At 41.6% G+C, this 12,376-nt stretch overlaps 1 long non-coding RNA gene across 1 annotated transcript; it reads right to left on the bottom strand.

The window, feature by feature from the left end:
- LOC110397225 lies at positions 4,736-11,761 on the bottom strand. Its single transcript, XR_002437639.1, has 3 exons — positions 11,651-11,761; positions 10,104-10,354; positions 4,736-8,432 (listed from the first exon to the last, which is right to left on the bottom strand). It is a non-coding gene; the product is annotated as an uncharacterized LOC110397225 (long non-coding RNA).

Raw genomic sequence — 12,376 nt, 5'->3', positions numbered from 1 at the left:
TGGGCAGTGGATGGTGCCATACAAAACCAGCAGTTCTCTTTACTTGTTTACATTCCCTTAAAATCTGTGTATACAGTGAAACAATGCAAACCTGTGTGTCTTATCACCTCCGCATGACCAATTAATGTCCTAATGCATTAGATTTGACTCCGCTTTAAGTATCATGTCAGACCTTGCTGGCAATAAAACCATGCTGGAATTGTATTTATTCTACCAGAACTACGTCGCTGACGATTTAAGTGCTTGGTTCCCTACTGTACTCCACCGCAAATGCAGGGCTTCCCAGAACACTGCAGTTAGATGCTGGTATTGGAACCCTTTATAAAATTAAATTCCAGCTTGATCAGCAAACATGTCCTTGTAGCCACTGTAAGTTCTCTTTCCACTCTTGGATTGGTATAAAGAGGTTTTGTGTAAACAAGGATTTGGCCCTTGGGAGTTCTGCCTGGGTAAAAGCATTTGGATTTGGCCGTGCGTTAGTACAAATCTACTCTCACTGTTCTCCCCTTGTACTGAAAACTGATGTTCTAGCTAGCTGCTAGCCAGGTTGCAAAGGGACCTGCACCTAGTGCTGTGCATTACAGACATGTGGTATAACTTATATATCTTTGAAAGGAAACCCTTTGCCCCAGCAAAAGAGCTTGGGGTTGTTATTTACAGCAGAAAAAAAAACAAAAAAAAACAGACCACAGCAAATTGGAAAACAGTGTGTAAATAAGAGAATAAATAGATTTTAAAGAAATGGAAGTGGCAATCCAAGGCAAAATTCTTTCAATGGATTCTTAAATGGGCGCCTGGTGTCTTGTGTAAGTAGCAAGCTGATAAAAATATTCACTGCTGAGAAATGTCATCGTTCTGGAAAAGAAATGAAGATTAATACTCAGAAATGAGGAAAAGGCAGGAAGCCCCTGGTGACTGGGGGATGAAGAACAGCGTCATTTAGGCTTCGCTCGTTGTTATTGCTGACTCTCCTGGGAGATCAGGGTTGTGAACTTTGCAAGCTTTATTGGAACTCTGTTGGTATTAATCACACGCCTGAAGGCGACTTGGCATGCTGCTTGGCCAACGATGCCATGTGGTATAATGGGAAGGAAGCACTTGGGTTTTTCCTTTTATAATGGTCACTACATGTAGACTTGATTCCGATCTTGCACAGATTTTGTATAGTGATTTCACTGATGTACACTAATACGTGAAAAAGCAAGGCCAAGACATTAGGGTGTACACATGTCCCACCAGTCCTTTGTCTGACAGTGTTCTGTGAATTGTATCTGGATAATACTAACTATTTTACTAACTGAAACTCTGTAAAAGGGAGAAAACAAAATGAATAAAATGTTTTTCCTAGATGTCTAGAAAAGAAAATCTTCCTTGTGCCACCTTCAAACAGGGCTTTATAGACTGTTTCTCGTGGTCATTTTTTCTTACCTGAGTGAAATATCCCTCACTTCACAGTCATGCCTTATTCTTGTCATCGCTTTTTGGCAGTCCATACACTTGTGAACAAGTGTTTTTAGGAATGAAGCACAGGAAGAGTAAATTTCATCAAAAGTCTCTGATGAACAACTTGAGAACTCACTAAGAATCAGAGTGATGTGTTAGTTTCACAAAAACAGGGTCACATATCCCACTAGAATTTTTGGTTTTTTTGCTCTCTTTTTTTTACATTTTAGTAAAAAAACAAACAACAACAACAAAAAAACCACAATGTCAGAAATGAGATTTTGGTGGTATGACTGTAGGGACTGAACCTTAACACCAGTATTCCATTACATGTTTTTGCTGTGTGACAGATGGCAGCAGAGGGGCAGTCTGACAAAATGGCGTCTGACATGGAAGTGCTTATGAAGCACAGGTGTGTCACTGAATTCCTCCATGTGGAAATAATGGCATCCATAGACATTCACTGATGCATGCTGAACATTTACAAAGACCAAACAGTGGATGTGGGCACAGTGAAGCGGTGGGTGGTATGCCTCAGCAGGGGTGACAGCAATAGTGGGTCACCTTCACTGGTGCAGATTGTTATGAGTGTGGCACACAGGCTCTTGTTCATTGCTGGAGAAAAAGCACAGCAAATGGTGGTGACAATATTGAAACAGAGTGTTTTGTAGCTGAGAATTTTCTCTATTAGTGTTATTGTACTCTTTGTATCGGTTATAGTTTCCATGGAAGGAATTGGGAGGCATTACTTTTGGAGCAATCTTCGTAGATGTGGCCCAGACGACTCCTCTTCACTCAGTTCTGCCCAGGCAAGCCAAAAGATTGGACACCCACAGGTTATACCATTAAGAAAGGAGATTTGGATCCAAGAGGTCTGTTAGAAAAAAAAAGAGGCGTAATTTATGTGCTCATGTGAATAGTTTCCTTGGAGCAATGGATGCACTCAAGGAGTGACTTAGGATGTGGATGTCCCTTGTGATTCCCCACAGGCAGCTTGGAGGCAGCCATCCCATTTTCCTGGAAAAGAGAGGCACGTGGGCTGTATTGGGCCACTTGCCCTCAGTTCCAGAGAACAATCCCTGACCTGTTTATTTTCCAACCTGGACACATCTCCTTTGACCATAGCTAAGGAAAATAGGGCTATAGGGATGGGAGCCACAGAGCTTCTTCTGGTGCCTCACTGTTATGCCTTTGAAGAATAAGACGAGCAGGTCTGACACAAGACAAGATTGTATTTCAGTGCTGGAAAGGCAGGATGCTATGCTACAAGACCAAAGATGGGCACAGCTACACTGAGAAGGGCGCTTATGTCATGTTCTATGGAACCTGTGGAGAGTTAATAAGGCACATGGTAGTGACATCTCTCATGCCTTTCCATCAGATGCCTTGGTGGACATGGCTTCAGTAGTTCAGGACTTCATAAAAAACAGGACTCGGAGTGCTGGGAAGAATGTGGACTGCCTGCCTGTGAGCAGCAATGAGAGTAAAAGCAGGACCAGTGAGGGCTTATCTGGGCTCAGCCAGGCTACTACAGCCCAGAACCACACAAACCTCAGCAGGGGTGCTGACGAGGTGTTTGGTGGGACACTGTGCAACCATTTACAGTAATCTTTCCAACAAATACTTTTGCTACTCTGAGCCAGAGTGACTGTGACATGCAGGCTGGAGTATTGTCAGCTGCTTTGTGTGGCCAAAAATGTGTGTGTACATAGTGTCAGCCTTCCAGATGAAATAATGAAGTCAATAAAAACAGAGATGTTGGATTTTACTCGACTTGTTGTGTCTTTCTTTTCTCCTTTCCTCTTTTTTTTTTTTTTTTTTTTTTTTTTTTTGGTCTCTGGAGGAAAAACAAACAAACAAACAAAAAAACCCTTTGGATAAGTTTTTATTGCCTCCTAGGAAAAAATGAAAGCCCTAATTCTGGTAGGTTCACAGAACTGCAAGTGAAAGTGCTTTAGGAGGAAAAATAAGTGAATAAGATTCAGANAATGAAGTCAATAAAAACAGAGATGTTGGATTTTTTTTTACTTGTTGTGTCTTTCTTTTCTCCTTTCCTCTTTTTTTTTTTTTTTTTTTTTTTTTTTTTTTTGAGGTTTGGACAATATTTTAAAGGCTTCCTCCATAACAGAGGAGAACTGTGAAATTCCTCCTAGGAAAAAATGAAAGCCCTAATTCTGGTAGGTTCACAGAACTGCAAGTGAAAGTGCTTTAGGAGGAAAAATAAGTGAATAAGATTCAGAGTTACATTACAAGCAGTGAAAGCATTGGAAACAGCATCTTCCTTGTGCTCAGTAAGAAACCTTTGCTTGTCTCATCCAAGTGGTATTGTCAAATGGGAGTCATGCATGCTACAGCCTTCTCCTGTGAGTCAAAGCATCTAACTGCTAGGCACTTCTCAGAAATGTTTACCGTGTACACTCTTTCCAAGGAAGCTGATAGCCCTGATTCCAGCATACCTTCTAGTACACAGTAGTGATGCTTTTCTTTAATAGAATTTTATTGCATGCCTCTTTGCTCACACAGCTTCTCTGGCTATGCACATCTGTCTTAACAGCAAGCTACAGACCCAGCAGGTGAGAGCAGCCAGAAATTACAATGCAAATATATTGCTTTCCCCTTTTTCAGCACTAACCTGAATGAAGCTTAATATTCTTAATAAATAAATCATGCAGCACAAGACACGTGGGTAGCACAAATAGAGGGAGAAGAAGCCCTGCCTGAATTTGTCTGGCAAACTTCACAGAATACTGGCCTGGTGCCTTTCATCAGTGAAAAGTCATGCTGCACCTTCTCAGTTATTCATACACATGCAGTCTAGTATTTGTGGTTGCAAGGAAAACCATGTTTTGCTTTTCTCTCTGTAAATGAAAATGTAATTGCTGACGCTGCATGGGAAGGAGTTGTTATTTTCTACCAGATCCTCTTGGACTTCAAGGGAAAAAAATAAGGCACTGCACAAAATTTGTAAATATTTATGTCTCCTGATTTGCATTGAAAACATGTTTTAGTTATAGCCTCAGGAACTATAAAAGATGGTTGGAAATACTCTCAAGGCTTCCTTTCTTTTGCAAGAAGTAGTGTTTCAGAATAAAAACAAAGTACATATATTCACTTGTGTTTCAGTGTATATTTTCTAGAGAAAGGAGGAAGGTAGCATGAGGCATTGTGCAACAGAAAGGACATGTGTGCAGATTTGGTTGTTGTACAGAATTTTATTTTGTACCAAACTGAAAGTCATTTTCTTCAGGGATACACATACATATGTATTTAAATTTCACTTGAGGGAACGGCATGGAGCTGTGTCAGGGGAGGGGCAGCTGGGGGTTAGAGACAGATTCCGCACCAGAGGGCATGGAATGGGCTGCCCAGGGCAGTGGGCACAGCCCTGAGTGCTGGAGTTCAAGCTGTGTCTGGACACCGCTCTCAGACATAGGGTTTGGATTTGGGGTGGTGCTGTGTGGAGCAAGGAGCTGGGCTCCATGATCCTTGCGGATCCCTTCCAGCTCAGGAGATTCTGTGATTCTGTGAATTTAAAAATACTGTACTGTAAGAAACAGGAAAAAAGATTGCAGCCTATATCCACTGCATTAAATTCCTTTACTTTTTCCTGTCCTTAAACAGTTACTGGAGTCCTTATGGAACAGTCCAACACAACTGTTAAAAGAATCTGTAGGAACCATTAGAAGTGACTCTATGTTAATAGGTAGTACAGAGTGAGATACATTTAGTATCTAGTAAACCATGTTGTCTTCTATTCTGTTATAGAAAGGCACGTCTGCATCGAGCATCTAACCTCTGCTGAAGCTCACAGAGATTTCTGAGGTCCAGCGGTAGGTCAGTGATCACTGCTCAGGAGACTGTTCTTCACCTGTACTTCCAGAGCTCTTTTCTTGAGGATTTTACCAATTTCTCATTGCCAGGCTTAAATTTTACTCAAGTGGACTGTGGACAGATGTGTAACATGGAGGACAGAATCTTTAGCAGTGTCTGTTGTGATAGGACAAGGGGAAATGGTTTCAAACCAAAATGGGAAATTGAGATTGGATGTAAGAGAAAAGATTTTACAATTATTATCCTTATGGATAATGAAGCACTGCAGCAGGTTTCCCAGAGAGGTAATGGACGCAGCCATGCCCCATCCCTGGGGCAGAAAGATGAAATTCTCATTTTTGTCCTCTGGTGGTCAGTGGAAAAACCACAGCATGCCTATGCTTCTTCCCCAGAGAAAACAGTAATATTTAACAATTTGCACTGCAGCAGCAAAGTCTCTCACTCTCTGTGCAGGCTGATGGTGATCTGAAGATAGGTCAGGTACAGGTCACGGATTTCTCTTTAAACAGATCCAGGAGTCCCTGTACCCTGCAAAAGTGGTGGGAAAAAGCACTCAAAGTATTGCAGTTGTCATTCCAGATCACAGGTTCCAGCAGGTACGGACATGTATTATCTTGCTTCTCCATCAGCTCTGCCCTCTGTTCACCCCACAGCCCGATTCTGTGGATTCGGGAAACTTCCTACATTCGAGCTGCGCTCTAAACTCACCAGTTTCAGCAGGATTTCAGGGTTGAATTCATGCTTGAAACAGTGAGCTTTCTATCACGCCTTGCTTTTGGCTCTCCTCTTCCCTTTTTTTTTAAAACACTGGAAATCAGTAACAAAAGCAAGGCTAAAAAAAGATTAAAATTTTGCTTTCATGCTGGATTTGCAGACCTTCTGAGAGGTCTCATTGCATTTCTGCTGCATTTCTGCTGCATAATAAAACATCTAATAGCTGCATAAGCAACAGGGACTCATGCTATCTGACTGCAGAACCATATAATGGACTCCAGCTTCTCAAGCTTAACACATTTATTCATAGAAGTAGATAAAATGTGTGCAGAATTGCCCCTTTCTGTAATGAAATTCCATGAAAAGAGGATTATTCGTTTTTCTAAAGCATTCTTTTTAGAATGATGCTTTCTATTTATTTTTTTGCTAGAGAGCAAGGTAAATTTCACAAGTTTGGCTTCTGATGATAAATCGGATCTAGCAAGTCTCTACACCTGTAAAAGTGACATCTTCCCCATTAACCTAGCTGTATTTTCTTCTGTGATTGAGCCCTTTTTCATGTAATTCAGTCACAGAGCTTTTTTAAACTTTACAGCCTGGCATGCCCTTTCTTTGTCTTGAATCCTGTGGGATAAGGCATGCTCCCTCAATGTTCTTGTGTTTTTTTAGAGTCATATTCCAATGCTATGTAGAGGTTGGGGCTATATTCTTCTATCTGTGGATTTGTTATGTGCACCTTACGTTATAAAACTATGAAATTATTTGAGAAATTATCTCCATTTATATCTTTAAAAAACAAGCCAACAAACAAACGAGCTTATGTTTGAACAAAATCCCTTAGGACATGCAGAACAGTAACCTTTAACTTAAAAGTTCATTCTCAAATAGTTATTCAGTCCTGGTGATCTAAACTGCTGTGGCATAAAACCTTGAAGCCATCAACATTTCTATTCAGTTAGGAGCCTACATCAAATAGTTTGCTGGTGAATCCCTTTGCACCTACCACATGTAAGTAATTTTGTTTCCAGTGCAATAATTAAAGGCTTTTTTGTTGTTGTTGTTCTATAACCAGTGACATGGTGATAAGGGCTTTGCCTCTGCTGCTCACTTTTGAGGGACAGTTCTGCAAGGATGTACAAGTGCCTCTGTGACATTTTGGGCTCTCACTGTCAAGGAATGAGGTCTATTCATGAGCGCAGCAGCCAATACTGGCATTTTTAGCACTGAATCCAGCCATCACTGAGCAGGACTGCCTGAGATGTTCAGAGCAGCAGAGCTTCTGAGACTCAAAAACCATGTGGATGTGGCACTGAGGGACATGGTTAGTGGGCATGGTGGGAATGGGTTGATGGCTGAACTAGATGATCCTAGTGGTCTTTTCCAACCTTAATGATTCTATAACTCGACAATGTCAGCAAATAGTACCTGATAACTTTGTCTCTGTGTCTAATGATGAATAAACATCTCCAACTGCAAGTCCTACAAGTATCTGGTTACAGAAAAAGCAGCAGGGAAGAACATAGCATGTTTTTCACACTTCAGTGATTAGCAGAAAAATAAGAAATTTAAGAACTGGTAAAGCCAATGTGCATGTGTCTGGTATGCTTTTCTTTTCTCTGTCAGTCTACACGAAGGGACATTTCAGGCCCTAAATTATCTTTGGGCCCAATTAGGCAGTGGTAATTTACTTGCTATCACTGCTGTCACTTTCATTTTGATGCTCTTGTAAATAAAATCCTTAAAAAAAGGGCAGTAATTATTTATCCAAGCCTGAAATTTGCAAAGCTCTCACTTTATGGAAAAATAATCTAACTTCAAGCTCTGACCCAACTTGGCACTGCACATCCTTACACACTAAAATACCCTGGCATGCATGTAGTGTTAAAAATAATGATTAGTGCCCAGGCACCATGCTGCATCCTGGCAGTGTCACCCCTGGAGCTGACACATCACTGTCCCTGCTCAGTGCTGTGCAAGGATGCTGGACAGAAGATGCAGTAAACACTGAAGAAAAGGTCCTTCTCTCCCTGGCATGTGCTAACTGTGTTTGATGGGGCCAGTCCCTGCAGGTACCAAAGGCGACAGCAGCTTGTGACTTTGGTATTTGCTTTCCAGGTGGGGAATTTAAAATCTGCCCCATTCCATATACTTCACTGATGCCAGTTCTTAGAAGTGAGGGAACTCACAAGACAGTCAGGACAGTTTTGAAGACAGCCTGGTCCAACCGTTTACTTCCTTGAGTTACTCGCATTTACTGATGCATCCCTGTTGCTGGGGGCCTGGGCACTTCACAGTTGTCCCCGTTCTTCCAGAAAGCATCCAGAGGAATGAAATCCAAGGGGCCACTGGGATGCAGTTCTGGACACACAGCTTTTGGCAGCAATGCAACTGGCACTCTCCTGCTGTGCTCATGCACCTGCATGGCCACTGCTGTGCTGAGGAACCTGTGTGTGGAGCAGAAGCGTCATACACCGATCTCCCAGCAAGATGCTCAGCCACAGGGTTGTCTTCCCACTCCTGAGTGCTGCCTCCCAACACTGACTTCCTCTGACACTTGGGTCCCTGAATCCTACATACAAAACAATGTATTGTCTGTGCACTGCCAACAGAAAGGGTGATTAACCAGGGGATGAACTCCACTCGCTGTAACACATCATATATAAAGGGCAAGAAGGAAAACCTGCCAGACATAAAAGAAAATGCTTCCCAAGCAATGTTTTTTTTTTTAAATGGAAGTAGCACAAAGCTTTTAAAAAGAGAGAGAGAGCTCTGCTCCCTTTGCAGCAGCCCTTCATGCCAGCTGACATTGTTCTGGAGACATCCTTTAGGTGTCTAGTCATGCCGTAGGGACACTGGAATTAGGTTATTCAGGATGTTCCCAATTACATCCATTACTCTTTTTTCCTTCCATTAGGGCAGCTCTGGGAGCTCTAACAAAAGCAGAACGAGAAAAAAAAAATGGGAGCAAATTAACCCCAGAAGATACAGCTTTGTCCTTCAAGATGACCAATTTGAGGTTTCTGTTTTATTTTCTTTGTTGCAATTTGAGTTGCTCTGCATATCTGCCCCGTTTATCTTGCCCAGCTATCTAAATAAAAGATGCAGACACAGTGGAGGAAGAATTTTTCCTTTGAGGTACTCAATGACATCAAGCCTAATTTGGGTACTTTCTCATTAGATGCACATATGATGTTATTGGAGATGACCTTCCACTCCCTGTGTCACAGGGGGCTTAAAGTTTGGACCGGAATTTGGGATCCCTCCCTACTTTGAATGCCCCTGGTTATGCCACTATGCAAGTTTTGTAGTTTGCGAGTTTATGGAAGGTTTGTCTTTGCCTTTCTGGGATTGGGCAGTGTGTATGGTTTATGTCAGCATTTGTAAGGTTATCACAAAGGTTATCTTGGCTAAATTATAGCCCTTTGTTTTTCCACGTGGTTCACTATGGTGCAAACAGCTGCACTGTCAGGAAAATCTTTCTGCCGCCCTCAGCCCTGACCTGGAGGTACCAGACGCTGCAAGGTTACATGGCTCCATATGAGGGCAGCTTTGAAGGGGTTGTGAATTAAAGCTGACACTTCACCTGAAATACCTGCCCCCAAATTAGCTGTGAAAAATCAGGTAACCAATGGAAGATGCCGGTACGTCTTTGTCTGGCAGCTCACTGTGGTCAGTGAAGCTTCCCCTTGCCCAAGGAGCTCATGTGTAACTTGTCCCAAAGATGAGATGAAGCAGCTGAAAGGGGATGGCTGGAAACATGCCAGGAGGGCTGGGGAAAAGCCATTTTGCAGTGTGCAGACGTGTCCTGGTCGTCTGACAGCAAGGGATGGCGATGCTGCATGTGCCCACGAGTACGTATGCCCAAGCACGTGCATGTATGTGTGTAATCTAGCTGAAAAGAGGTTCTAATTAGAGATAACCAAATACTGGGAGCAATTTTTCTTTGAATAAATTATTCAATGCATTTTGTCTTTGCTGATCTCATAAATTATTCAACTAATAATATGTGAATGGTGCTAGGGCTGGTAGGCTACTGCAGAGATGATTAGTCAGAGAGCATATTCTGTAAAGAAGATCAACATATGCTAAATAATGTATTTGCAAATAATATTTACCCAGCCCTCGCTCTTAATGGTCCAAGGAGAAGTTGCCGACAGCACGCAGCACTTGTGGACAACTTGGTGCATGCAGAGGGAGCCAATCCCTCCTGCTCTTTCTCCTTTTCCCCCAGTGCAAATATACAAACAGCTTCCTGCTGAGGGGCTGTGCATGACCAGACCTCGTGCGCTGGGGTGGGATGCAGGCAGGTAGCACCTGTCCAGCTTCATCCTCACATTATGTGGGGTAATGGGACCCTTGTCTGGAACTAGCACAAAAGAAAGAAAAAGGAGAAAAAAACCAACATTGTTAGACTGGAAAATTTGCAGGCATAAAAATAATTAAATATTTTATTGGAAAATGAAGATAATCTTATTTGCTGAAGGAGCTGATTTAAGGGTCATGAATTAATATATTTTTAATGGTTATTTTATGCTAGACATTACGGAGACATGCTACATCTTTGTTAAATTTTAAGTTGTTTAGTTGTGGTTTCTTTTTTCACCATCTTCATTTCTTCCTTTTTATGAAAAAGAAACAAAACCAAACAACCTAAAAAATCCAAGCTCCTCCTTTCCGCATGACATTTCTTTCCATGTAGTCTTTCATCAAAAAAGAACTGCTCTTGGAAATGTCGAGTTAAGCCTTTGAACAAATGAGATGTCATTAGCTGTGTGAAAGTCTTTCTTTTTCAAAGCCAAAGCTCAAGGATATCTTGTTTAGAAACTTCACATCTCCTCTATTTAAAAGTATCCAGGGCCATATAATTCAAATTAGATTCTTATTGTATTTTGATGGCATGATTATTAAAAATGTCACCTGAAAGATCAACACTGAGTGCCAGACACTTTGCATAGTAGCTTATTTCTGAAATAGGTTGATTGGCTGGAAACCTCTGTAGGCATAAGTAGTCCACATCAAATATCAAGATTCATCCCATTTTTTCCAACCATTCCACATCTGTCTACGTGCATTTTGTATATGCTACATATAAGTGGCAACTCAGCAGGTCACCAATGCCTAGAATTCTTTTGACTTCACTGTTACTTATAAGGAAAGCCAAGAATAGGAATTTCCACAGCAAGGCCCTTCATGCCTCCTCTTTTTTGGTGCCCACAAGCAGTGGGCACTTGCTTAGGCCAAATATTGGCCAAATAAAAACTACACTCTGACTTCTCTGTCCAAGGAGAGAATGTGGAGATAAGAAAAAAGTTTATTTCACAATAATGCACTGGAACAGGTTGTCCAGAGATGTGGTGGATGCCCCATCCTTGGAGATCTTCAAGGTCAGGCTGGACAAGGCTCTGAGCAACCTGATCTAGCTGTAGGTGCCCATGTTCATTGCAGGGGATTTGGACTAGATGCCCTTTAACGATCCCTTCCAACTCAAACCTGTCTATGATTCTACGATTTACTTGGCTTTTCTATTATTTCCACCTTCAGGCACAGAGCTGTCCCTGTACAGCAGCGGAAGTGGAAATGCCCCCGCTGTGATTTGCTCCATTGTTCCTTTAGTCTCACCTTTGAATTTAGTCCTGCTAACACAGTTCTTGGCCTTACTTACATTCCTTTTTAAATGAGGGGATTCCAGCCCATCACTATGGTCAGGGTACTCCTGGCCATCAGTCACTGCTGCTCATCTGCAGGATTAGGCTCGGCTGAATTTCGCCTGAAGTTGCTGCAGTTCCTCATGGTGAAAGCAAACAGCAACATGGTTTTGCAGTTAAAATTAGGTTGTAATCAATTTTATGCAGCGTTAATTACTCTTGTAAATAAACCCCTCCGGCCACATATAAATCAAGCTGTAAGACCTGAACCAGCAGAACAAAAGACTCCATAAAATCAGTCCGAGTTATCCTCCCCCCCCCCATCGTGACTAATTATGTTAATTAATTCAAAGCCTGATTAAATAAAACTAAGCTGCAGCAGAATCATCCCCGTGAGTCTTCAGAAACACTGCTTTTATAAATAAAGAATTAAGCTTTTACTGCCTCAGAAATTTGGGTTTTATATATGGTGTCTTCTATTATTATTATTATTTAATCTAAGATTTGAATAATTCAGTTCTGATTTTCTAACAATGCCCCTGGCTCAGGGTTTGCCCATCGCATGTTATGATAATCTGTTTATTAATGAAATAACACAGAATAGACAGAAATCTTTAAAAACTACCAACACCAGAAATGATTCTGAACAAAATCCTCAGGCCTGCAATTCCCTGGGGTTTTTGAAAGCTTGGTTAAGGAATCTCGATAAATAAGCACACTCATCTACAGGAGACCTATGAAAT

Source organism: Numida meleagris, chromosome 3 (assembly GCF_002078875.1).
Source record: "Numida meleagris isolate 19003 breed g44 Domestic line chromosome 3, NumMel1.0, whole genome shotgun sequence".
Classification (NCBI taxonomy): domain Eukaryota; kingdom Metazoa; phylum Chordata; class Aves; order Galliformes; family Numididae; genus Numida; species Numida meleagris.
The sequence above is the reverse complement of the archived record's forward strand: the minus strand, read 5'-3'. Positions and strand labels throughout refer to the sequence as shown.